This window comes from Mustela putorius, unplaced genomic scaffold, assembly GCF_011764305.1.
Source record: "Mustela putorius furo isolate JIRA1106 unplaced genomic scaffold, ASM1176430v1.1 tig00003863_pilon_pilon_pilon, whole genome shotgun sequence".
Taxonomy (NCBI): Eukaryota; Metazoa; Chordata; class Mammalia; order Carnivora; family Mustelidae; genus Mustela; species Mustela putorius.
In genome coordinates, this window is record NW_025422015.1 from 11,464,676 (window position 1) to 11,486,905 (window position 22,230).

A 22,230-nucleotide genomic window follows, 5' to 3' on the forward strand; every position below is an offset into this window, starting at 1 on the left:
CACGGTGCTTTTCCAAAAGATGCCCGAGCAAACACAAGCAGCAAGAGGCATAGATAATTAAAAGGTAAAAAGGAATCTTTAAAACCTTAATGAATTATCCTTTCTTTGGGGCCGATCTAAATGTGGTCCAGCCTTTATCACTGACATCACCGAATGACTGGGCAACTTTTCAATTTAGGATTTTAAAGTTTGTGGTTGTGGTTTTGTCACTATCATTGGGGGTGGGCAGGGAAGAACAGAAAAACCATTTTCAAATAAAGGCTCTCTCATTTCTGCTCTAATTAAATGCAAAGGAGCTGAGTATTGTCATCCTGCTTTAGTTTTGTTTTCATCATGACGAGGTGTCCCTATTCCTGGTCAGAATTTCTGCCCACCTATCCTCGCAGAGAAATTCAGAGGAATTTCACTAACCATCACCAATAACACTAGAAAGAACTGTCAAAAGATATCAGGGGACCTTTCCACATGTTATAGTCTGTAGCCACCTAAGGAACAGAAAGCTGAGGATCAAGAAAAATGCATTTATGAGCACAGGAAAGTACATTTCTTTTCTTTAATTTGACCATGCAAAGACACAAAGGCACCTAAAACTACTTAGGATATCAAGGCATGAAGATGGGCGGAGTGCTGAAGAAATTGTGTGTCCTAGCCTGTGGCTGTTATGACACTCGGTTCTGGGGACAGCACAACTCTGATGTCTACATGCTCTCAGATACAGTGAAAACATTTACAGCACCCTCATTTGACCTGTGATACAATGAATCTACAGGACAGTAAGGGTCTACAGCTTTTTTATTTGACAAGATTTAAAAAAACAGTGGTGGTGTTATCAGACCCTCAGGGTTGTTCCATTGGAAAAGCAATTCACTTATTTCACATTTCTGTATACCACTGGCATTCCTGGTGACAAACCACTTGCAAATTATTTATAATCTTGTCTTCCATTTCCACAGCTTCCAAGTATGTTTTTACCATTACTTCCGGTTTCCCTATAGATTTGAGGTTCCCTCATTGTTTAACCAAAAGAGTCCATTTATGATATCCGTACTAGTACAAAAATATTTTCTTCAAAGAAAAGTTGAATTTTTGCCTTGAGACTTTATCCCCCTTATTTCAATTCTGTCACAATTCTGAAGACATAGCACTCTATTAATTTAAAAAAAAAAAAAATCTTCATATCGGCTTTTTTAAATGCCCGAATCCCGTAAGACTGCAATCACTGTGGCTTCCGTACCTTGTCTGCTTGCCCTGATTAGGACCGCCAAGCACCCAGACGGAGAGTCATCGGTAGAAATCTAGGGCAAGTGAGCTAGGAGTTAATAGGAAAATATGAATGACAAAAGGAATGACAAAATTTCATGAAGTTTGGTATTTTGGTAAGCAGAAGCTAAGAAGTATTATGTCCTGACAGTGCACATTGACCCCTATGAACACATTTGTATTGGCTCTTGTACACGGTTCAAAATGAGACTCTCGATTATTTTCACTAATACAATTCAGTCACCAAATTATAAATGGATTGCATGCCAAACGTTTGTTTTGTCGGTCATTTGAAAAAACATTTGTTCTCATAAATACTGATTAGGTTCCAAGGACAGACCATTAAACGCTGCTTAACTCATGACATGATTTATATAATGACCATAATCTTGTATACACAATTCCAAAATCCAGTTCTGAAAATCTTGAGGTTCTTTGTTTTTTTTTTGTTTTTTTTTTTTTTAAGTACGGCTCCAAAATACATTTGTGCCACAACATGACTCAAAGGGATGGGAGACTACTTAAGATCTTTGCTTATCTCACTTTGAATAAATACCATGGTTTACAACAAGAGTTTTAATGTTACTGTTACGAGAATCTGCTCAGACTCTGCTGGGGATGATACGCCATATTTTGTACATGTATTATGTTGCCTTCCTAAAATGCAAAAATTCTGAATTCTCAAACACACCTGACCCCAAGGGCTTCAGATGAGGGAACACGGTCCTTCAGTACCTTTTTTGCAATTTAAAAGGGTGGAAAATCATCCTTTATACCATTTTGCCACAGGCTCTCCTTCCTTATTAGGAACACTCTAGCTACCTCCCTCCCCTGATGGGGACCCTACTCAAAGGTCTCCAGCTGCTTTGGAAGACGCAGGAGATAAACAAGGGATGAGCAACAAAGAAAGATGTCTGGCTATTGTGAAACTAATGCCAAGTTAGCTATTGGGGATGAGGCTCTTTGCAATCAGCGTAAGTTGCTGCGGACACATCTGCTCTGTGTCCCTAAGCATTTGCCTCCAGCCCCCGCTGCCCCTCTTTTTTCCCTACCTGCCATCAGGAGTTGGCACTGTAACAATGAAAAACCACAATGAGTGCAACATTTTCCTCAAGCTCCAGGGAGAATCCACTCCCTCTCTTGATTTCATTCAGACCCATAGTCTGAATGACTGACCCATAGTCAACGTGCTCTAGTTGTGGGGACGCCTGCATAAGAAATGTTTACCAGGCCCTTTCTCATCTTCCCAGAGATGCTGTGTGGCCCAGCAGGAGCACCAATAAGTTGAAAGGTCTATAGCATGTACTAAACATAAGCTTGGTTCCTGTGTTTATTAACTTTCCCAAATGTAGATTCCTTAGTTCTCTTTGAATCAGACTAGTATGGTTGAGGCAGTGGTGAATTTGGAGCGCCTGTATCCTAAACACCACCAGTGCCATCCCACCTACAGAAAGAAGGTTTTAACCTGTCACAGAGCCGGGATGGAGAAGGGGGTGTTTAAAGAACTGTAAGCCTGAGCTTGTTTGCAATTCCAGACCTGACCTGCTAAGGTCGTAACAAGACTGACTACCAGTGGGCGGCAGGAGCTTTCAGATGCGCACCTGCTGATAACCTGGCCATTATCATATCATTCTTTGATAACTCTATTAGCAATTCTCTCTCAGTTTCAAAGAAGAAAATGTTGCAGCTTCCTAGAAAAGCTCTGCTTATTTCGTATTATTTCTTAATCTTCCTACCAGACGCTTTCATATGTTGGGACACAGAGGGAGATAAGTGGAATCATGCTCTCCCTTTCCTGGCTATCGTCTGACTGTAAGCCAAGCCCAGGTAGCCCAAGAGCAGTGCAAATGGTTACTGTGGGGACCAAGAAGCAGACACATTTTTCCAAGAGGCGTAGCAACTCCAGAATTATAGGCTAAAAATGTCATGGTTTGGCTTTAAGGGGACCAAGTGGGATACTTCTCCATAAAGTTAGACTTTGTTCCTTAGAATGGAAACATTAAGAGAACGAATTGTCCACGTAATTATATTGCTTGGCCCAGCAGATCCCTCAGATACCTAGAGCACCCTATCAGCCTTCTTGATCTTCTCCCTTTCTCATTCACCCAAAGAAATCAAGAAGTGCTAGGATAGTGACTACCAATTAGGAAGTAGTTAAGCTTGCTCCTAGTTCCTTTGGGAATATATTCTACTGGAAATCTGTTCTGAAAAGATTTCAGATACTGCTTTTACAAGAACAGCTAATTGCATATTGACAGTGACAATGAGCAAAGTGCTTGGATTTATAACGCTCCTAAGTCCTCAACCAAATCCCTGCACTATCAAAAAAAAAAAAAAAAAAAGTTCACAAGAGTAAGTTTTGTGACAGATAGTATTTCCAGGAGGAACAGGGCAAAAAAAAAATTAGACATTTATCTACTGTTCTATTATCTGGACTTTAGGAGAATACTTACTTGACATGCCCATGTTTTCCATTATTCCTAACCACTGTCCTTTGAGATTTCTCTTCCGGTGTAAAGTGGGAGGGGGTGCCTCCAGAATTACTTATTAACATTTGCTTCTCTTCCCTTGTACACAGTCCTTTAAAAAGTCCTTCTTTTCACATAGACTTAAATAATACCTTAATGTGAAGCCATGACACTTTTCAGCATACTTGAAACTGGGCCTGGTGATTAGACTTTAATGAAGCTATAACTATCAGACAAGGTCATCTGATACGTTTGGTCAAGGTGGTTGGTGAGTCCACACTTGGACACCACCTTCTGCTCCACACATAGAGCAATGATAGATAAAATATTAAATAGGTCACAGCCAGGCTTAAAAAGCTAGATAACCACTTCCATGAATCAGAAAGGAGCCAAAAGCTCAAAGTAATACTAAGGCTTCTGCTCAGGCTCCTGTGCTCAAGGCTCAAATGAGGCTAGAGGCCCAGCATGGCTCCTACGTGGTGATGGCTTACAGAGAGCTTCATGTGAGAAGGGTGGGGTGAGAGCCAGGCTCTGCTCCGATCAAGTCCCCTGAATCAAGAAAGGAAGTTGGGGGGGGGGATGACTATTGACCCATTTCTAGAAGCCATGACTTTATCAAACCTAAATGGGCACGGGGAGGATAAAGCCTCAAAACCAGGAACAAAATCAGCTTCATGCTGGTTCCCTCCATACTGTGTCAGTAATATCCCCCTCAAAACCATGCAGGAACCCCAAGATGTCTTTGCAAGAGCCGACTTGAGCCTGGAAGAGCAGAGGGCAAGGTGGAGGCAACTTCAAACCACAGAACTATGAAAGAGGGGGAGAAAAAGAGAGTCAAAATCAAACCAAAAAAAAAGCAAAAAAAAAGAAGCCAAGACAAAACTTTCCACTCAAAATGAACATGCGAGCTGAATTCCAAATTAAGATTGCTAATATTTCCAAAGCAAGGAAGTAAAATAATCAATAAAACATGATTTCCATCTTGATGATTTCAAGGTTATAGAAGAGTCTCATAAAGATTTTTTAATAAATGTGTTTATCAAAGAGATAAGTGAAAGCATGACATCAAAAGCAAATAGAAAAAACAAAAACTGAGACAAAAATACAAGAATATGGAAATATCGCAGGAAATCTTGGAAATGAAAGAGAGAGTCATAACATTGAGACCAACACAGACTTCTCATTAGCAATCACTGATGCCAGCAAGCAAGATGCTGAAAGAAACTATCAACCTTGAATTTCACGTTAGGCTATACTCCCTTTCATGAGCAGAACATTGGCACTTTCGTAGACAAAGATACAGAGACTAAAAATTACTAAAGGATGCACTTTAGCAAGATGGAAAGTATACCTAGAGAGAAGGCAGAAGATGAAAAACTGAGTTAGAAGCTGATAACATGTATTAGTATATTTAAATAACTATTGATTGTGAGACAATCATTTCAAAATTAACAAAAACACTGAAAAGCAGAGGTCAAACTGGAAAACATAACTAAATATGAGGGGGATGTTCTATGAAAATTCTGAGTGTCAAAGGAGAAGAGAAACATTAAGAGAAACATTGAATAGTTTTAGATTTAGATTCAGACATAATGAGTAATTTTAGATTTTAAATTGAGAGATATAGGGATGCCTAGGTAGCTCAGTCAGTTGAGAATCTGCCTTCATCTCGAGTCCTGATCCCAGGGTCCTGGGATCAAGTCTCACATCAGGCTGCTTGCTGTGGGGAGACTGCTTCTGACTCTGTCTGCCTCTCTTTCTCTCTCTATGACAAATAAATAAATAAAATTTAAAAATAAAATAAAATAAATTGGGATTTTTATTTATTTATTTATTTATTTAAGAATAACCACTAAAAGAATAGAAGTAGTTTGGTTACTTACACTAATAGTCTCTATAGTAGATTGAATATTTACACCAAGGAGGGTGCAAATTGACCCACTGTTGTGAGGAAATAAATAATTAGAACTTCTATTAACACTTAGATTTATATAAAAGAGAAATTGTTAAGCTATAATAATATTTAATATACAGAGTTTCATGGCACCTTCACGTCTCTAAATGCCAGACTGAAAACATAAATAGTTCCACAATGTGGAATCAACATAGATTAGGAAGCTCAATTCTTTATCCGGTTTGAGCAGCTTCAAAATGAAGAATTTCAGTGAATTTTCTGTTGTTTTTCCTTTTTGTGTGTGAGTTTTCAACTCATTTGCTAAAATCCAAAGATGGAGTACATATTGATCAGTTTTCAAGAAGAACCAATGACAATAGGCAAGAAAGCCATTTACTAGCTGAATTGCAACCAAGAATTTGGATGAAAGGTTGCTGGCAATGAATTACAATTTTGCAAGCTCAAAGGTACACTCCTTCAAAAAGACCTCTTTCTAACTCGGATTGTCATTAAAGCCACGTATCAAGATAAACTCCTAGAGAACCAAACCATGGGCTTGCTGTTTCTTACAAGATTTAAGATTTAAGAGCTTAAACCATGATTTGAAAATTAATAATGCATTCTGTATCTTGCCTCCTTAAAAAAATTAGTAATTTTTGCCCATAGGACTTTAGTCTTATTAAAACAAACTTCTGGGGCGCCTGGATGGCTTAGTCGTTAAGCATCTGCCTTCAGCTCAGGTCATGATCTCAGAGTCCTGGGATGGAACCCCCCTGCATCAGGATCCCTGATCAGCATGAAGCCTGCTTCTCCCTCACCCACTCTCCCTGCTCATGTTCCCTCTCTTGCTGTCTCTGTCAGATAAATAAGTAAAATCTTAAAAAAAATAAAAATAAAAAATAAAACAAACCTGTTATTTTTGAAATATTGTTTATTTCACCTTGACCTTGACCTTAAAAGTGTTTTGTTTTTCAGCTACATAATATACATGATATAATATTACAGTGGTCCATGTATATAATTTCTAAATTAATAAATATACATGTATCGAGAGAACATGCTAATTTTTTCTGATTTAGATTACTGCAGTGTTCTGCTTGTCAGCCATCTGTAGCACCAACTCCCTCCATCAAAATTCCGTGTGTTCCCCTGATTCTGATTCTACTCTTTGTTATGTCTCTTTTTTCTTTTTTTAGGGCCCGCTGCTATTACCACAGAGGGGTCTGCATAACCACCTTCCCTCTGTTGGTCACTGAATTCTCAGGTACAATCTCACTCCCTTTGAATCTCAGCAGATCCCATGTCTCACTTCTTGGAAGAAGGGTCAGAGGGGTGAACTTTTCTTTCATGAACCCTTACCTCACAGGGGGTATAGCTCAGTGGTAGAGCATTTGACTGCATGAACCCTTACCTCTTAATATGCTCTACCAAGGTTTCCCAAACTTATTTCACCTCCTCATGGTATAACTCTTAGAACTCCAGTAGAACTCATGCTTATCTGACTACAGTCTGGGAAAACCTAGTAAAAAAGAAAAAAAAGGCATTTAAGCCATAATTTTTGTCTCGAACCTTTCTGGCACTTCATGTTGGTTTTGGTTACTGCTCCTATAGTGTGACAAAAGACAGGCTTCCAACCGTGTGCTCAGGGAGGTCCACTTGAACACAGAAGTCCCTCATTAGTCACAAAAATGAAAGTCCAGGAGTGCATTTCTCTTACCGTAACGATACAAAAGGATGAGAGGCAATAAAAGATCCTTTGGACCAAGGAGTGCTCACTGGAAGATCTTACTTACAGTGACTCTCAAAATAAATGTGTTGGTGGCTAGAAAGCCAATAGAAGCCACCAGCCCATCTCGGTGACAGAAACCAAGAGAAACATGACAAAGTCACAGAGAGATGGTTTCCCAATGTGTAAGATATATTTAGTTTTTTCATTCAACCAATAAGCCTGGGTTGCCCCACGAAGTAAATCCTGGCATCCAAATGGGATTTCCTGGGTGTGAGGCTAGTGTGCCTCAGCTCCCGGGGTTGTAGCCCAACACGAAATTGAAGGTAGACCTGTGCATTGGCTTGGCTTGGCACAAACATCCAGGGGAAGCCTTGGGCTGTTATGGTGAAAACTATCTCATCAAGCATTGCCTAGCGACTTACCCCCAGGAGGGTCTTTCCCCAGATGATTCTGACTGCAGGAGACCACTGACAAGTTTCTTCTTTCTCTTCCAGATCTGGAACTCAGAACTGATACCTGTGTCTGGGTTACAGGCTACTCACCCTAAGAGCATATCACATTTTTGAGCACTGAATATTGGCCAGGCACTGTGCCTAATTCTTTCCCTGTGCATTATCTCACTTAAGCTCAGCAATAAGATCGAGTTCAGTACTATTACCATTATTTCCATTTTGTAAATGAAACAATTAAGACTTGGAGAGGTTAAGACGAACCTAATTCAGGTTGCACAAATTAGAGCTCTGGACTTAAACTTAGGTCATTTTTACTGTAGTGTCTCCATCTCTAATGTCTAGATGCTACAGTATTTACCAGGAACAGGGAGGCTCTCTGGAGAAACCCAACCGCTTTTTATAAAATCTTGTTGGTCGCATTCCCAATTTTAATGGCAAAGAATAATTTCTTTTAAGGCTTCAAGTCTCTGTCTCAATTTTACTAATAAAACATGTAAAGCTAATCTTCTATGCCTTCAAAAAAAAAAATCTACTGGTCTTCAAAAGTACTCAGAAGCATTGGTATGAAAAGAAACATGGTAGAATTTCTGCCTGTAAAGGGATACATGCCTCTTTCTAAATTCCAGGAGATAACTGCCTTTAAAAATGATTTCTGAAGGGAGGCTAAATTATAAATCTATAAATCAAAGCAGAATGATAGATGCTTACCATTATCCAGATCAATTTATTTATCACTTCAAGGATTTTTTAAAATAGTTTTCAGGAATTTTACAAATGCTTTATTATGGCCAATGCTCAAAAAACTATTGAGTTGGCAGCGATATAGCCGGGTCCCCGGAATGCAGAGGAAGGCATCTGTCTGATTCGGTGCTGAGTAATTGGCAAAAGAGAGCTCCTGACTCCATCCATCACCCAAAAGCGTGGCCTGTTGCTTAAAAGACAGTTACAGCTGCTTTGTACATGAGACTACTGTTAAAACCAGCAACCAGAGGGAAAAGCGGGTTCACGGAAACTTCTCCAGGAACATCACCTGAACAGGTTCTCTCTATAAGCCATCACCCAGTAAAAACACGACAATGCTCATCCCAACCAGTTAGCAAGGTCCCCCCGCCCCAACAGACAGATGGCTGCCACGTACTCGCTGGCCTGAGAGCAGCTTGTCACCTGAACACTCAAAGACGACCGTCTCTGATAGGCTTTTAGGAAGGGTCAGAGTACTGTTCTCCACGATGAGCGATCAAGGGCTGCCAATTGACCATCTAACCAAACCCGGCCTGCTAGGTTTGGTTAGATGAACATCTGGTAAGGCCAGACCTTGAGAGCTTCCGGCAAGGCATATGCTCTCAATTTGCTGAAATACTCACTACTCCCTATTGTCTTCCACTGAGCTGCACACACCTATGTGACCTGCCTGGGTCCTGAAAGTGTTTGTGCCCAAGTCAGCAGCATCGACTGAGGACCTCTCACACCCCTTCCCGACTCATAGTTCTATAGAGAAATTGTGGGATATTTTAATTAGCTGTATAGTATGGAGAAAGAAGAAGGTTTAGGCTGGATTTTTTTTTTTTTTTAAGATTTTATTTATTTACTTACCTGAGAGACAGAGAGAAAGAGAGAGAGCATAAGCAGGGGGAGTGGCAGGCAGAGTGAGAGGGAGAAGCAGGGTGAGCAAGGAGCCCATGTGGGGCTCGATCCCAGGACCCTGAGGCAAAGGAAGACGCTTAACCAACTGAGTCACCCAGGCAGGCACTCCCAGACAGGATCTTCAAGCGCTTTTCCTGCAGGATGGCAAGGGCAAAACCACTCTCCAACCAAGAAGACTTTCTTCCTGGGATACTTCTCTGGGATTCATCAAACAAGGTATCCTGGGTTCTGAGGGACTTCAACTTAAGCAGCTGAACATTGTTTTAGTAACAAGGTGTTTCTTACCTTGGATAATTCCTGATGAAATATGTATTGATTTGCTCCGCTATAATGTATAGCCCCTGAAAGCAGGGATCTAGTCAGTCTTCACAGCTCTGAGACTATTATTAAGTGCTCAGCAATTGTTTTGAGAATGAGTACCTGATGAGGTAAGTGACGCACAGAGAAATACACAAACACGGTGGTTCGGCAGGGCCCATTCCTAACCTCAGCCCCTTCACGTTTCACCAACAGGAGAATTCCATCAGGCCAAAAAGGTACGGGTCACTTTTTTTTTTTTTTTTTCACTCATTCATCAGTTTCTGCCTGATCTCCTTAAATAGCCCATTGAAAATGTAGTTTCCTCTTACAAAAGTACATTTTGGCATCCATTAGTAAAAAATGGTAAGTACTATTACTTACTTAGGCTTCAGATTAATTGGGGAAATGATTCTTTTTCACCATGTGGCTTTTAGCTCTTTATGCAGGCACCCACTGAAGCAAGGAGTCAACTACCCAAATTTCTTGTATCAACGCGGGACACAGAGAGCTAGCTAAGTGCTGAGTACGTGGAGCTTGCCTGGCTGATTTAACTGGAAGCTGAAGTCTCAGATATTTCCTAGTAAGACCATTGTTCCAAGGAAATGAGGGATAAGATCCCAAGTTTAATGACTAGGATCTCATCTTGTGCTTATGTTTCCCACCACTAAATCTGGCACAGATAACAATGAGCATCTGAATGGTTATAGAGGGGACAGAGGCCAAGATGGGCACATAGGCCAAGTTCGGGAGCCGGTGTGGTTGCTCTTAAACAATGGTGCTTTCTCTCCTGTATTCACAGTTCTGCTTTCAATTTGTTTTCTGCATTGCCTTTTCATCTTTTTAAAATTAAAAAAAAATTCTTTTATATATTTTTATATTTTTTAAAAATTATTTTTTTGAAGTACCATTAGTTAACATATTCTGCATTACTAGCGTCAGATGTAGAGCTCAACCATTCATGCGTTGGATATAACACCCAGTGCTTATTATATCATGCCCATCACCCAGTTACCCCTCCACCTTCCCTCCAGCAGCTCTCGTTTTGTTTCCTATAGTTAAGAGTTTCTTGGGGCCCCTGGGTGGTTCAGTTAGTTAAGCGTCTGCCTTTGGCTTAGGACATGATCTCGGAGTCCTGGGATGGAACCCTGCATCTGGCTCTCTGCTCAGCGGGGCTCCGCTTCTCCCTCTCCCTCTCCCTCTGTGCTCTCATTCAAATAAATAAATAAAACCTTTAAAAAAAAAGTCTCTTATGGTTTGTTTTTGTGTTTTCATCTTTATTAGTTTCCTGTTGCCACCAAAATACATCACCATGAATTTAGTGGCTTAGAACAACCTCGATTAATTCGTACAGTTCTGGAGGTTAGACATCTGAAATAAGTCTTATGGGATTAAAATCAAGGTATCGGCGGAGCTGAATTACTTCTGGAGGCTTCAAAGGAGAATCCATTCCTTGTCTCTTCCAGCTTCTAGAAGCTGCTAGCCTTGGCTTATGGCCATATCACTCCAGTCTCTATTTCTGCTGTCATATTGCCTTTTCCTCTCTGACCTCTTTGCCTTTCTTTTATAAGGACTCTTGTGATTACACTGAGCTCAATTAAATAATCCAGGATAATTTCCCCCAATTCAAGGGTCCTTAACTTAATCACATCTGCCAAGTCCCCTTGTCATGTAAAGTAACATATTGACAGGTTCTGGAGACTAGGAAGCTGACCTCCTGAGGGGAAGGAGAGGGAGACATTATTCAGCCTGCTACATCACCATTATCTTAACAAACTACAAGTCATCAAGCAAGTCATTTTAAAAGTTCCCTCTCTCTGGGATCATGCTGAAGGACAGCCCAGATGCTCCCCTCTTCCCCCCTTCTCCTCTAGGTGCACCTGAGGTCTTAAATGGGGGCTAATAGGTAGAAAGCGCAGTAGGTGGTGGGCCGGTTCCAGAAAAGGCCATAGTAACAGCAGGATCTGAGCAGGGAGTGAAAAGGTGTAGAAGGATTATAAAGAAGAGTTTCAATACCATGGATTTGGGGGACTTCCCCGAACCTAACTGCACATGGCATTCAAACAACTGGGTCCAGGATGCCCCTGAGGCTAACACCAAAAGTGCTTAGGCCAATGTTGGGTTAAAAATGCAAAAATTTTTTAATCGGAGCACAGCTGAAACAACACAATTCCCCTCAACCTTCCCAGCACTCCTTAAAGGAGTGGAGAGCAAGCAGCTCAGAAGCAGCATTTATCCCATTTCTTGGAGACGAGGCTGAGTGACTGTCTTTCTGGAACTCACTGGGTTTTCCCAGTGACTACAGTGGATTTTCCCAAGATAAAAATGAATGGATTCTTCAACAGTATGAAGAGTGACAACATGGGAGGGGAAAAGATACACCAGGAGTAGAAAGAAAGATCCAGGGTATAGGGCACGATGATGTGGCCTGGATACGGGAAGAAAAACAAAGGAAGGAGGGAGACAGCAGTGAGCAGTAAGGGCAGGATGCTGGGCAGACCCGAAGGAGCAGAGGTGGGGAGGGGGTGCTGAGTGAGTTCGCAGGACTTGCCTCAAGTGTAGCAAAGCTCTCGAAACAACCCAATAGTTGGATGCCTTCATTCTTACAGAAAATTGGTATTTCTATAGCTAAAAACCATTCACTTACTGAAAACCCGTTATAGTATCCATTCACAAGTGTTCGCTGTCAACATTTATTACTGGTACTCTGACGCCAACATAAATAAGATGGTGTGTTTGTTGATGAAGCTCAGGTAGATAAGAACCTCTGCTACGAGCATAACCACCAAGAGGGATCTGAGAAAGATGGCCTGTCTAGTTAGTTGCCCTCAACTTGGAAAATGGAACGTCCGCTGAAAAGACACAGTGCCAAGACAGAGGAGGCAAGGAATAGGGTGATAGGTAGATCTGGCTTGCTGGGGACAGGGCAAGCATTTTCCATGGCCAGTTTTGCAAGACTGACTCTCAAGGTTCAGTTGCCATCCGCATAGGGCTGTAAAATATCTACAGTTCATTTGAGAACAATTACTTACTTAAGTTTGATTACTAGTAAACTGTATTAACTTCATAGAATCTCTAGAAACTGAATAAATTTCCAATATGCTCTTATTCTTTAAAGTGCTATTTTAAGAGCCCCCCCCCAGGAGCGATTACTTATATCAGAAATAGTTTGAGCCCCTGAAAAACTTAAAAGGAGTTTGACTGGAACAAACTCTCCTCTAAGTGAGTCTACCTATAACCCACCTACTCAGTAGACAGGAAGCGGTAGGAAAAGGTTACAGAATTAACATTAAAATAGTAACATCAGCAAGCAATGATTCACCAGTGTGTTTATCTTTAGAGGGCTAAATTAAGTAGAACATTCTGGCAACATTCTTTTTCTTTATTCTAACAGCATTCTCTTCTCTCCTTAAAAACAACAACAAAACAAACTCTAGCTCTCTTCACAAAAGCCTTCCCTCAGGACAAGGACTGATGTCAAGCTCTGTTCCTCTGAAATTTGGGTAACATTTTAAATTTGTAATTTCAAATGTGAACACGGAACTCAGATCCATGGCTTGGAATTTTCACTTTGTATCTGTTTAGCAAGGCTTTCTACAGCGTTTGCTTTGGGCACATCTTACAGCTTGCTCTGTGAAAGCCTGAATTAAAAATATGTTAGCTCATCAGTCATTTGAGTCTGGAAACATTTAAATAATTAAGCTCCAAACCCAGTCAGCACCAGAAAATGCTCATGACCCTGGAGATGTCCTGGGCTCTATCAGCTCTGCTTTAATAGATCAAAAGACTCCCCCAGAGCTCAGTATATATGTAGCACAACCACCACCCCCCAACTAGTGGGATGAAGCCCTCCATTTCAGTTTTATGCTGAATAAAACTAGGATAGCTACCTCGTTCCTTTACCTCATTATCCTTTAGTGTGTCACTTGACATACATCCCTCAGCTCATATATATTTTAATGGGCATCTTATCATTGCACTTATTACCAAGCAACATGGTTCCTTGACCATCTATATTTTGCATCAAATGCGTCACACCTGATGAAGGTTCCTAGATTTTTCTTACTACAAGAGTCTAAAATTGGCTTGCTTCTAAAACCTGATCTGAGAATGTAATAGAAAAAGACCTGTTTTAGGAAGCTATGTGTTATTCATAAAATCATTATGTAATCGTCTTCATTTCAGAACCTCTTCCCTCAGCTGAGGCGTCTGAAGAGGACCTCTGCTGAAACGGCTGACTGGAAGAAGTGGGTCAGACATCACCATGAACCCGATTTGCCCCCACCAATAGCCTGGTTAATTAGAGCAAAGTGGGGCCAAGAACTTTATAGTGAGGCCAGCAGAGTCTCTGAGCCCAAGGCAGGAGTCAAGACCTGCTTGCCTAGAAGCACAGGCTGTTGGCTCCAGACCCACGGATGGCAAGCTCTAGAGGAAGCCCACGTGCCGCCAACTGGGTATAGCCAAGGCCAGTGCTGAGGCAGAGGCCTGGGCTTGCTTTCTGGACCAAAATCAAGTCAAGGGCATGTCCTACTCCACTTCCTCAGAAGCAGTGGTGATACCCCGTCTTCATTTAGAAGAGGATTAGTGGTGTTCAACCCATGCCAACCCCTGTGTATTGTTTCCAAATTCCGCCAGAACATTTTCATGGGCTCTAAATGTCAGTAGGTAACTTTTCATGGATTTTCAGGTGAACAGCTGCCACCTGAAATTTATTCTCCACATTCTTTCAGTCAGCACTCCCTGAGCACCATCCTCAGCCAGCCATGGAGCCGAGCGAAAGGTTGACACTCTTGAGAAGTCACAGCGGGGCAGGGAGATGAGACAGCCACAAAGTTACAAGGGAAACCCACATTCCATGTGTCTAAACACTGAGATTATAAATCAAGTGAAGAAACTGTTAATTAGAAGTTGTTCTATCCTCACCTTAACAAACACACCTTCATAATGATCTGAAAAGTGGCCACCCTGAGAGTTGGCTTCCTGCCTGAGGTCCACCGTTCTCTGCTGTCCCCAGGCCCGTCCTGCTCTGTAAGAGCGGCGAGCTCTGCTCATACCCACCTATGCACTTCTGTCAGCACGGCCTGCTAACGGCCCCCCTTCTGGCCTACGGGTACGAACACAAGCAGTACACCCTCATCCTCCACACTCACCCTCAGAAAGATGGGTCCAGGGAAGCAACTCAGATAGATCTGGAAGTGAACTGAGAGCTGTTTGGACCAGGAATTCCAGGCCCCCAACTACCTGAGGCATAGCCCAGGGAAGGGGGTCCAGGATCCAGGCAGCACGCTCCCCAGCATATAAGTAAAGGGGAACTGAAAGAGGCCAAGTCCAGAACAAAGGTAACCTTGTGCCTGAGTCAAGGGGCGGCACTGGGGCCATCACCTGTTTATATTGGCATCCTCTGAGAAGTCCCTAATTCCATATGGCCTTCACTGGCCTCAGGTCAGAGACCCATGGTGTCACCGTTATGTCCTGCATCCTTCCCAAACTTTCCAGCCACCTCCAGGCTAGGACCTCTTCCATGCCACGTTCATGCTATTCTTGGGTGCTTGGGAGGGAACATTCTGCTGCTCTCTCATAACTCTGGGCTGGGGAAGGCAACCTCACGGCTCTCCTAGCCCCACAAACTCCATCTCGGCTCACATGCCACACCAGAGGACAGAAGGTGATGGCACTCTCAGGCAACCTGCCTACACTGCCACACAGATGTTTCTTTGTCTTTGTCAGCCTGCTTGACGCAAGGTCACTCCAACAGTGTCCTAAATGGATCTGAGTCCTTTCGTCTCCGTGAGTATCTACAAGCCATCCTTTCTAGCCTTTGACCCCATGCCAGGCCTCAGCTTCTAAAACTCCAAAGTCAAGAGCTGGCTTAACTGTTCTCTGCCTAGGGCTCGGTGCAGAAGAAGTGAGTGCAGAAGGCCCCGCTGCCTGGACAAAATGAAATGTCACAAAGCACAAAGAATTACAATGACAAAAAAAATTTGTCAGTACCTCAAAATATTGTCTCAAAAACCCTGATAAAATTATGGTGAGAAATGCTAAGCTTCCTATACAAATACAATTATACTGACCCACTGTGTGCAGGCTATAAAAGGTGAGTTTTTCTGGTAGTGGGCATGGATTTGTTCTACTTCATCCCCGGTTTCAGCCAATGCAGCTCGCGACTAGCACGTGCCTGGGAAGATGGCCATCCGGAATCGGGGGAGAGGACAAGGCCATGCAACAGGGCAAAGTAGTCTGTCTTCATGAGGACATCATAACAGACTGTTCTTGCGACCTGGATTTTTCTAACGCAGTGACCTCAGCTAATAAGACACAAGGCGCCTCTTGTTTAGATCTTTAGATACGACATATAAGACAGCTTGTTCCTGTTACTAAAGAAATACATAAGTAAGTAAATAAATAGAAAGTCATTGAACTGGAGTGATATTTAAACCTATAAAGTTTCCTTAATAGTCTTTGTTTGACAGTATTTTCTTTATTTTTCTTCTTCAATAGCACCCACTCATGATCGCAAATGCCTATTGACTGCAAAATCCAGAATATCGTAATTAGCTTTCCAACGCTGATTTTATATTAAGGCACACAAATAATACAAGGGAGGTGAAATGCTATGTTCCTCTTGATTAGTGTCTTAAAATAACAGATGTAAGCAGCCACACGCTGACAGACATTTGCTGCAAGAGTACATTTTAAATCAGAGGCTGGCGTTCTCCACTGAACAATTCAACCCAGAAACTCATTAGGACTTATGTGAAAACTAGCATGTTTTGATGAATGTGGATCCTTTTCCTTCATGGTGGTGTTCCTGAAAGGCATCAGGAGCACATGGAAAGTTCTAATGAATGTAAGACCAGATATGGGGAAGATATCACAGTAAAAATCAGTTTTATAAAAGACCTATGGACTTAAAGAAAGTAAGACCACCCAAAATTCCACATCTTATGTAAATCAAATTCACCTTCAAATAAGTACTTATCTTCAATCACTAAGTGCAGGTAAACTAATCGATTTTAAACTCTTGTTACCTTAAATTGTAATTGCTGAGCATAGAGTTTTAGTTACTATAATATCCTGGAATAAACCCAACCTTGTGATTATTATATTTTTCAATACATTGTTGGGTTAGGTTATAAGTATTTTGTTTAGGCATTTTCCATCTGATCTTATGAGTGAGATTGGCTTGTCATTTTCCCTTCTGGCCTTAGAATGAGCTGGGAAAGGGACATTGGGTGGTTCATTCAGTTGATCATCTGCCTTCAGCTCAGGTCATGATTCCAGGGTCCTGGGATCAAGCCCCATACTGGCTCCCTGCTCAGTGGAGAGCCTGCATCTCCCTCCTCCCTCTGCTGCTCCCCGCTGCTTGTGCTCTCTATCTTTCTCTCTGGTAAATAAATAAATAAAACTTAAAAACAAAAACAAAAACGAGCTGAGATGTGTTTCTTCATTTTCTGTAATAGGAAATAGTTTGTGTCAGAGTAGGGCTGTGGGCTGAACTGTATCCCGAAAATTCATATTCAAACTCCCAGCACCTTGGATTATGACTGTATTCAGAGATAGGACTTTTAGAGATGGTTAGGTTAAAATGGGGCCCTTAGGGTAAGCTCTAATCCAATTTGACTGGTGCTCTTCTAAGATGAGGAAATTTGGAGCCACAAAGAGACTCCAGAGATGTTCATGCATAGGGGAAAGACCTCATAAAGACAAAGCAGGACAGCAGCCTTCTGCAAGCCAAAGAGAAGCCTTAGAAGAAACCAAACCTGCCAACACCTTGATCCTGGACTTCTCCAGAACTGTGAGAAAATACATTTCTGTTGGTTAAGTCATCCAATCTGTGGCATTCTGTTTTGGTAGCCTCATATGTAAATGAATACAATTAAAATGACTTGTTCCTTGAATGCTAAGTTGAACTCACTAGTACAATCTTTAGGGTTTGCTGAAACATTTTGATCATTGATTCAATTAGTTAATAATTACAGGACTTTCCAATTTTCTATTTCCTTTTGAACCAGTTTTGGAAAGTTAAATTTTTGAGGAACATGTACATTTACTCTGTTCTCAAGGTTATAGATATCAGCTTGCCTATAACATCTTCCGACTATCTTTTAATCTCTCTGCAATCTCTACAGGTGTGTTCCTTTCCCATTTCTAATACTGTTTATTTGTGCTTTTCTTCTCTCTCGTGGATATTTCCAGGTATGTCATTTCCATTAGGCTTTTCATAGAACCAACTTTTGGCTTGTTAATACTTGCGTATTTATTTTCTGTTTCTTTAATTCTTACATTTATCTTTATTATTTCCTTCTTTCTGCTTTCTCTGGTTTAACTCCAAGAAAACCTTACTCTGAGGATTGACATTTGGAACATCTAGTGTCAATTAGTGGTTTTCAAATTCTGCTCAGCAAGACCCTGGGATATCCTTTGGTGGTGTCTCAGAGATTTCCTGACTCCACTGATAAAGCTTAGCTGTTTTAATCAAAGCACGTCTGCTTTCGTCAGTTTAACACGTGAGACTTCCATAAAGTTTCAGAAGAGAAATGGTTGTGTTCTCTAAAACTGTTTTTAAAAATTTGAAGACCTCAGAAGGACTAGGCTAATGAGATCTGTTTCTCCCATATCATAGCGTTTAGTACTTACAGATATTTGTATTTCTATTGACAACGTAGTGAGTTACGAAGTACCAATTTATAGCTGGGGAAATTTGTCCACATCTGTCAATGCCAGAACCCTTCTAAACTGGGATTTTGTAATTCTATCTACTTACATAAGATCGATGATCTTAAGTATAAAAGGTTTTAGAAGATCCTTCACTGCCAGTAATATATAGAATTTGTGCTGAGTATTGGACTAATTTTTTTTTTACTCTAAATAACCCTCAGGTAGAGTTCCTACAGAAGTATGAAAAAGAATAGTGTTTCGTAATTTCAAAGCAGACAATTTTCTTGCTTTCAAATATCTCATTAATTTGTTGCATATGTCCCTGAAAAAGTGTCCCAGCTTTTTTGTCAACAGACGCCAGACTTAATTTTCTAATTTCATCTTCCATGAGTTGCTAATAGGCTTTTGGTACAATTATTCCATTATAGATCATTGCCATAAACCATTTCATGTTACTAAGAGATGAGTTAAGAATAATGTCAGATTGGAGAAAAAATAATGTCAGATTGTATTTTTAATATAAAACTCTGGATAACATTAATTCATCTGATATGGGCCTTTGATTCCATGGACAGAAATAATTTATGAACTTAGCTATACAATTTGGCATGGATAGTCTAGAAATATTTCTTTAATGTCTTAACATATATCATTGTCAAAAGTTAAAGTGTGGTTTCTTAGAAAAATAAATGAAAAACTCAAATGCTATAGACCAAGATTGAGTCTTAGCTACAACTCCCCCCAACCTTTATACTTGTAGATAAATAATTTGATTTATAATTTAGAATAATTACAGGGGACCTGGCTGACTCAGTTGGAAGAGCATGGGATGCTTGATCTCAGGGTCAGGAGTGTGAGCCCCAAGTTGGGTGGAGAGATTACTTAAATAAATAAGTAAATAAATAAATAGAGTTTAAAAATCAGAATAATTACCATGTCTATCCTTCATGGCAACAGATGATTATCTGTCTTCATGTAGATGATGTGGATTTCACAAGCTAGGTACAGTAATGAGGTTAACCTACTAGCTAAGTACTATCAGAAAAAAATAGGGGCCTCCATAATAGCAAAAATCTCAGTTGCCGAGTTAGACAATCTTTAATGTTGTAACACATGTTGTTAACACCCTCGAATATGGGCTTCCTTTCAGAACTTTGGAGAAAGACACACTTCAGCTAATGCAGCATGATGGACCCATGTCAAGTCTAACCACAATTAGACTTACCATGCTTCCTTCGAGCTGTGTGGACAGTTGGCACTATTCACCCTTAAAATTGCCCCAGATAGAAACTTCTCTTCATTCGGTATGATACAGAAGGGCCAGGTCTCATCCAAGCATATGATAATGTGTTTCTGAGGTTTATGTTTTGTTTTAAAGAAAAAGGAATCTGTGCCTCCCATGAATTGCTAGCAGCCCCTGCTTAAAATCTCTGGCTGCTGGGTTCCCCCACTCCTATTAAACCTTCAGCACAACATTAATTTGCTAGCCAGATCTAATTGCAAAACAAATCCCTTTCGAAGTCCCATTATCCACATCATTTTGAGAAGAGAGTCACTCATGTAGTTCATTCACCCAAGAACACTGAACACTTATCAGGTGTCAAGCCCAGAGACAGTCAGGAAGTTCCCTCCCTTCGAGAAGCTGACTCTCTAATTGGCTTGGTCTTTTCAAAAGCCTGTGTTCTCAAGGTGACACCATCAGCTTCCTATATTGCTCCCTGAGCTACAGAGTGTCCCCTGTGGTATCCCCCTTGCTAGGAGCTCTGGTAACTCTGGTTCTGAATCCAATTTTTTACTCCTTTAGCTCTAGATTAACAGGGAACCCAGGGGCACCTGGGTGGCTCATTTGCATCTGGCTTCCTGCTCAGTGGAGAGCCTGCTTCTTCCTCTCCCTCTGCCTGCCACTCTGCCTACTTGTGCTCTTTATCTCTCTGTCGAATAAATAAATACAATCTTAAAAAACAAAAAACAGGGAACCTGCTTCCCTAAGCACTGATGTGTGGTCCTTGCCCTGTCTGGTATCTCAGTTTCCACTCTGAATGGAGAGTTGCCTTGGTTCAATTAATCTTACCCCAAGACCCAAAGTCAGCTTCCACCCCTTCCTAGCAGCTGGAATCCTGCTGCAATGGACAGACCTGCCTCCTAACTGTGACTGCTGAGCTGAGCCTCCAGGTCCTCCCTCCACCACATTCCCTCTCATGTTGGTACAGAGGCAGTTCCCACCCCTCTGCGTCCCACTATCCGTCCCTGCAGATCATTAAGACTCTGCCACTGGCTCTCCTCACTGTGCAGGTCCCATGTTGTGCCCTGTCCTGCCAATCAACTGTGCCGTAATTGCTGATTAAATATCATGCTTTCCCCCAGACCAGGACTTCAGTTTAATCCACATAATCCATGACACTGAGGTCAGGAACAATGTCTTATAAAAATCTGTATCCATAACACTTGGGATTATCTGCAATGAAGGAAGTTTCAGATCCAAAAAACACTTGTTGAATGAAAGAATGAAGTTGTCCAGGCAGAAAAGAAACACTTTAGCCCTTGCTCTCACCATGCCTTCCAATTAAGACACAAGTGCCATATGGCTCTGTTATTGCTCGACTTGATAGTATTCATATTCTATAGACCTCTTTTCCTAAGAACTTGCCAGATTTCCTGCCTCTGTGCCAGAGCAAAGTGCAATATATCATCATGTCACTTGGCAACTTTGGCATAAACCTCCAGAGTGTAAACCAATGTTCTACCAACCCTGGAAATGAGAAAGGGATTATGTTTTCTTTGTAGATGGTTCTGTGCAGATGACAACCTGAGACAGCAGTTAGCATATACCCCTGTATTCCAACCCCACATGGTATGATAAGTGCTTTCATTAACCAAATCACTGTTCAGTAAAAAATACCCCATCTTCTCAATTCACAGAGATGGAAGGATTGTGGAGGCACGTTCTCATTGCTACTGTGAAATGTGGCCCATATCCTGGCTCTAATGGCATAAATAGCTGAAACAAAATTACATCCAAAGACAGGAACAAAAATTTACTAACTCCAAAATTCCCTGAGAACTTCTTACACCCAAAATAGAAAGATTCAGTATGGTGTTTCTAATTCAAGTAGGTGAATGTTGACTGCATTTTCAAGTGCATCAGAATTTGAAATTAAAGTCTATCTGTGCAAACTATTATTTATACAATTTTATACTTAAATTCTTTGTAGACATTTCTCTTTCAATACAGCTGAATCCTCCAACAAAATCTTGGCAAGAATTTGCCAAGTCTTGATGTATTCAAGAATACATCAAGTACCTATTTGAACAGAATGAAATTATTTTTGCATAGTTAAATAATTTGGAGAGCTGAACACTGCCATTTTAACAGGCAGGTTTTGATCTTGCTCTAATCCCCTAATATTATATTGGAAGCACATCCTCATGTCAACAAAACTGTTCATAAATGTAAATAATACTATACAATTTCTATCATTTACTTATTCACTTCCCTATTCTTAGAAGATTTTTTTTTTTTACTATTTTAACACTATGATGAATAGATTCTACGTCCATATCTGATCATTCTTTAATAAAGAATTGTAGGGATCACATTGCTAAATAAAAGAGCATGAATGGTTTTAAGGCTTTTGAGTAAACAGCTAAATTGTTTTCCTGGTTCCTGACATGGAATTAAATTACCTGTCTCCTCTTCTGCTGGTATCCACTGTCTGTGCAATAATTTGGAATCTGATTTTTTGTTACCTTATTATTCTTCTGATTCCCTCTCCCTGTGATTTTCCTACTGTATTTTGTAATTTTGATTTGTAAGCTCCTATTCAGTTG

The 22,230-nt window shown here is 40.9% G+C and overlaps 1 protein-coding gene across 3 annotated transcripts in view; it reads right to left on the reverse strand.

The window, feature by feature from the left end:
• PHACTR2 (phosphatase and actin regulator 2) overlaps nt 1-22,230 on the reverse strand; it is a 262,236-nt gene that overhangs the window by 191,659 nt on the left and 48,347 nt on the right. The window lies entirely within an intron of this gene.